At 45.1% G+C, this 6,000-nt stretch overlaps 1 protein-coding gene across 4 annotated transcripts in view; it reads left to right on the top strand.

Annotated features, from left to right (window-relative positions):
* The first annotated feature begins 3,185 nt into the window (after window positions 1-3,185).
* Window positions 3,186-6,000, top strand: part of lrfn1 (leucine rich repeat and fibronectin type III domain containing 1) — a 149,982-nt gene continuing 147,167 nt past the window's right edge. For all 4 annotated transcript variants that reach the window (XM_050063779.1, XM_050063762.1, XM_050063798.1 and 1 more), the window contains exon 1: window positions 3,186-4,412. The gene's annotated coding sequence lies outside the window, so the exon portion shown is untranslated. The remainder of the gene's footprint in view (window positions 4,413-6,000) is intronic.

Here is a 6,000-nt window from a genome sequence, read left to right as displayed (position 1 = left end):
AATAACTTCAGGCATGAAGGCAAACTCAGAGGATCACTTGCAAGTGAGCTGCACCTCACACTTCCCCAGATGGCCCCTGTCTATCTTTAAGATTTATCAGACAAAGACACATTGAGGAGCCCTTAAAGCTAAGCAGCACTTGTTTTATTGAGTGTATAACAGGCCAACGCTGAGATACAGTACATATGAAACATAAAAGCATGATGGTGCCCACTGTGAGTAAAATAATGCATAACATGTGTGTGACAAAAGGTACTGCGAAAATGACCCAATCACTCACGTTAAGCCAACAGCAATTGCCGGAGACTGCTATGGTTTGCCGCTTTTACTCTATTAGCCCACTGGAGGAACGCTCTTTTCTTAGTTTCACACCATTTTCTTTTGATTCTACAGAGAACAGAGTAAAAACCTGCTTGAATACAGACTGAGAGCTGCACATACATACTGTATGCACCCCATTCAGGCTGACCTGGGGTGGCTCCCCACATGTGCCTGTTATTTTCCCATGTTAAAAAGCACTGTTGATAAGCCAATTAGAGACCCTACAGTGGAAATCACATCTCTGCTGCTTCCGCATTTGATGGTAAGCTGGCGAGTTTAAAGCACATTAAGAGGAACTTTTGCACTGAGAGGGAGAGAGAGCGCTAATGCACAGGGTGATTCAACTGTATAAACAAGACTGCTGTAATCCACTATAGCGCGCTGTATACACTGTAATGATGTTGCCGTTCCTGAAGACAGCGTTTTTATTGTCTCAGTCACTTCACTAATACTAATCCCAATCTAAAGTACACATGCACACAAGTGAGACCTTTCACTGACACGTCGAACTGATGGAGCATCACATTATGGGTGCTTTGGGCTCAGCCAGGGAGAAGAAACTGGAAATTTCACCGGTGGTAATGGAAATTGATCTGAGCAATTTGTTAAAACAGCGACGGGGGCAACTGTGTTGTGTCAAAAATGACATTTTGAGGTGGACACATACAAAGGCTACGCATACCTGAACCTAAATTGAGCAACCTCAGTATGTAATAGGTTCCAGGTCATTAAGCACAGCATCTGAGGGTATTAGTGGCTGGCTGGTGTGTGTACTGGATCTGAGTGCAGACGCCCCTCTTATGTTTTGCACTTTGGGGAATGGCAAGTTTCCTTATTAGAGAGGATAGATCACACTGACCTAATCTGCTATTATGCTTTCAAAGACTAGTGTGTGGTAATTTCATCACTTTGGCGAGTGAAGACAGTTAAGACGGACAATTTCTCAATATCACACTAATCAATCACTTTTACAGTGCATTACTGTGAGAGGGAGCTTCGCCCCATGGAGTGCTGCCTGATATAAATAGCAGATTGGCTTCCTTCATGGCTCTTTCTCAATTTCCATCAGTATTCTCTGCATGCGTCCTATGCACTCGCCCACCTCATGAACACACATGCTCATTCAGATCGGCCTCAGAGCAGTCTCATAATGAAACAAACTCTTCAGCATGTTCTGCGGCACAATGAAATTTTGTGGGATTGGCATCTGTTCAAAAGGGACTGAGTTTGCGTGTGAATCTAAATTGGTCCGGTTTCACCCCTTTTAAAGACAACCATGTGGTGAATATTTGTTGACTTGCTGCTAAGTATGCAGGTTTAGCAAGGAAACGTGCTCTGCAAATGCAAAATGAGTTTGTGTCACATCTCACGGATTCATTTTAAATGCCCTGGAGGTGCCCCACCCATTATGAACTGCCCTTTAATTACAACAGGCCGCTGCTCTTGTACTAAGAGTTGCACCTCAGATAATTGTGACACCTGTCATGTTGCAGCAGAGAAACAAAGATGATGTGAACTTACAGCTACATTAGTAGGAGGCACAGTCCCAGGGGCTGAAAGTGTCCGGCCCCCTCCCCTGGCTTTCATTTGCGAAATGCCTCTCAAATTACCACCAGGAAGAGACTCAAAATGACCACAAAGAGAAGCAAAGGGACTGCAGAGACACAAAATAACTACAAAAACAGGCAAAACAACCACAAAGAGACACAAAACTACCACTTTTGCATATCTGTGCCCAGGGCCCCATTGTCTCATAATCCGCCCATGGTAGAAGGATGTATCTATTGTAAAACAATGCCAAATAAAAATAAAAATTCACATTAAGATGCACTATTCATACACTTTTCCTTTAAAGACATACAGTGTGCCTGTGGTAATGAGCAGTAACCTTGTTATTTATGGTACTTTTATCACTTAACATTCCAACATTATTATAGTCTTACATTCGGGTCTTGTTACGGGTGATATTTTTATTGCATCCTAAATTTCCGTGTATGATATGGCACTTTTTATGCCAAACGAAGTCGGCTCACAGCAGGGCATATTGCCTTTAAATCAACAGTTCTTTAAAGGTGAAGTCAAACTTTACTCTCCTGCCTCTGCAGAGCTTTAATACCTGCCATTTCCCATTCATGTTCAATGCAAGTGTGTGCATTAGGTGTGATGCTCCTGGAATCAAATCAGTCGGATTTGTCAAGTCTCGTCACATGTCCTGTGGCCTCCGTGCAGCCAGACAATACATTTGGGGATGAATATGCACAACAAAAAAACGTTATCCTCTTCTTAGAGGCATGTTGTGGATGTGCACATTATAATGAAGGATGGGCTGTCTCTGGCTTTCTTCTGCAACTGTGAGAGGATTACCCCCTCTTTTTTTATGGTGGGAGGATATTCATGTTTAGCTTATTTGTCTACATGCTGGATATCCCATTTCCATTGATCTGGGCCAAGAGGAGTCCATGTCCCAAAGCAAAGTAAAGCACGAGGTGCTGCCTGTCTGAATAAGATGTGTGGGTGGTCAAGTTATTTGTGCCTATGCTCACAAAGATGGGCATCCAAGATTGAGAAGGATAAGAAGATAAAAGGGCATTCATTACAGCCTGAATACAAAGTAGTAAACCCGCCTATAGGGGGGTGAATGTGTTTTTTTTAAGTGCAGCAATGACCCAACACCTCCCCTCCATCCACCCCCTCCTCTTCCCCCTCCCCCTCCTCCTCCTCCCTCCACCGTTGCAGTATCTTGTTGTGCTGGACCATGAGCTACCAGCCCAGCCCGGAGTATCGCAAACACCTCATAGCGCCTCCTCTAAATACGAACACGCCGTCATGTGAAAACATTTCCTCCTCATTCTCACCACAGGGAACACAAACCCCTCAGTTTCTCGTGTATGTATGCTTTAAACGCAGCCCAAATGACATCACATTGCTGCAGTGCTGCACTGTCCATGAAGGGTGTCAGTCGTTTCCTCTGATACCAAGAAAATTTGTCCACTGGCCACTTGGCTCTGCTCTGCTCCAGACATCATGGCGTGACAACGTGTATTCATTTATATCGGGGCTCTTATTACGCAGGTGGACGCCTGCATGAGGAGCAGAGGCGCATTTTCAAAGGCTGCCTGTTCTCTAGGACGCAGCAAGATTTCCTGCCACATCCCGCCCGGAGAAATCGACCGCATCGCTTTGTTGAAGGAGCGGACAGACCAAGTCATGTATGAAAACTAATTGCTCGCATGGGTACGCATAGTATAGAGAAGAAAGAGGAGGAAAAGCAGGGTATCAGTGCAGGGGTGGGATTCCTTCATTGCGCTTCAGATGGAGGAAGTTATGACAACAAATGGCTACAGTAATGGCAAACAGCTGCCAGTAAAGCAGGCGTGATAACTGCGCTTGTAGTGCTGTAATTACCAGAAAACCGGTGTTAACGGAGAGTTTTCGACCTTCCAGATATTTTTGGAGCCTGAATTTGACGCCAACCTTCAAATGTCAGAGGCTTTCTTTTTTTCAAGAGCGCAATCCAAAAGAGCCCCGGACTGCAGTTTTCTGTCCTGACTCCATCCGTGCTGCAATTCATAACAAGCGTGAGATTTATTGGGAATTTAATCCACCGTATCCCTGCGTTACAAACCCGTTACGCGGGGGACTTGAGACAACCACGTACTGACGCTTTAACCCCTTTTGAACAGGGCTCGGACGCAAGCCTCGGACTCTCCTGAGCTTTTGGATTTTTTTTAGGGGGGGGGGGAGGATTTCGACTTTTCATTTTCTGCCTTTAAGCCTCAATCGGATCGTACTGGGATTTAAGGTGGGGTTTTATCGCGACGCAGGTAACTGGAAGATATCCCACTGTCTCTTGTTGATGACACTCCAGCGGCACATTGTCGCTCATCACGTTCGTTGGATTCTTTTCAGCGCAAGCCCCCCTTTGCCAGATCCTAATGAGAAGGTTTTTACGCGTGAATTTGGAATAAATGAACTCCCGTTGCCATCCGAGAGTCGCTGTGAATTTATCCAGCGAGACAAGTGTGTGGACGGCGGAAATCATGTGCAATAGGATCAACCCTTCGGCATCTGCTTTATTAGTGCCACTTTTGGTAAGTCACTTAGTAGACTTGGTGAGAAATGTGCGATGGACTCTTGGCACTCGGGATGCATGTGTGGATGGATTTCTGCCTCTCTGACGAGCTGAGCAGTCTCCAAATCTGTGGTGTGCCGCATTGATTGTGCAAACAACTAAATGTAGAATAATAGGCCTGCAATTTGATCTCTATCTATCTATCTATCTATCTATCTATCTATCTAGCTATCTATCTAGCTATCTATCTAAGCATCATCTATTCTATTTCTCTGTCTTGCATAATGTGCAAATCTTTGCTCCACTTTAAAGGCAGCCATTCACAGGAGTCTAGCTGGATAATATGATGTCTGTCTTGCTGAGATGTGCTCAGGCTACTTGAGATAGTCAGTCCTCACGTGGTGGAGCAGTTACTGATAGTATTAGTGCTCTTATACAGTCTGTGAGATGGGCCCCCCCCCCCCCCAAAAAAAACAGCCCCGTCATACTGGACGCTGTGCTGTGGCTCCAAACTGTGCAGCAGAAGATGGTTAAACAGTGACACATGAGTTGAATTCCCAGAGACTGGAGTGCCTGTGGAAATGGCCCGGGCGTGTCTGCATCAGCACGACGCAGAGACGAAGACTTTTCATAAATTAGCAGCAGCACTGAAATCCTCCCCATCAGGGCTCTGATTGCTGAGAGAGTGGGACACTTTGACTGTGTTGCCACGGAGCTTGAATGATTTGGAAAACTTGCTAATGTCCCCCTTTGAGTTGAGTTTAAATATAGATTATTCTTTTATTTCATGGAGAGTGGAGGCCTCGTCAAGATGTGTGCACTGTGTGTGTGTATGTGTGTGTGTGACTTAGAGGGCTGCACATCGCCTTTGTTTTTGACTATCAGCTAAGCAGGTTTAGAGATGATAAAGAGTTACAGAAGCACTGATGCAGCATGATAATAATCTCATGGGCGCTGTGAGTGAATGCTGGCAATTACGTTTGTACAGTAGTTGGAATTTTTAGCCCTTCTCATCATTTTTTTTTCCAGTCACCCAATAAGCTTGGCCTCCTTAGATTCAACTCAGCATTTGTACCAAGTTTGTTACACTCTGGCACTATTCTAATTTTGGCATGCAGGGCCGGTGAGGTCAGTGAAATATCTGTTTATCACTCAGAGGACACTGGCAACAACAGATGGGAGAAGTGAGGGTCCAGGATGCCTGCGTGGAGGTAGCGAGGTTGTAAATCCGTTAGATTGAGGAGGGGTTAGATGTCAATATGCTTACACTAAAGTCGAGTGAACATCGCTCATATAGCTCTGCTTTATCCGCATAATACCTCCCAAGACATCCCCTGGGGAAGATGTAGGCATTGGCCAGCCGTGTTGCTACATCAGGGCGTGCAGTGAGTGTTGCTGCAGCTTGCAGTGCTATTGGAAAACAGTGACTACCAGCTGCATCTACTGTACGGTATACACCCTCCTTTACCCTTAGCGAGCCTCAACACTGTATATATGTTCCTACATGGCAGACTACCACCTCTTCACAGCTGTCGACTGAAATCACACAGTAAGATGAAAAATGAAAGTTGTCACATGGTCTTGGCATTGTTCCATAGTCTGACAGA

Source organism: Epinephelus moara, chromosome 2 (genome assembly GCF_006386435.1).
Source record: "Epinephelus moara isolate mb chromosome 2, YSFRI_EMoa_1.0, whole genome shotgun sequence".
NCBI lineage: Eukaryota > Metazoa > Chordata > Actinopteri > Perciformes > Serranidae > Epinephelus > Epinephelus moara.
The sequence above is the reverse complement of the archived record's forward strand: the minus strand, read 5'-3'. Positions and strand labels throughout refer to the sequence as shown.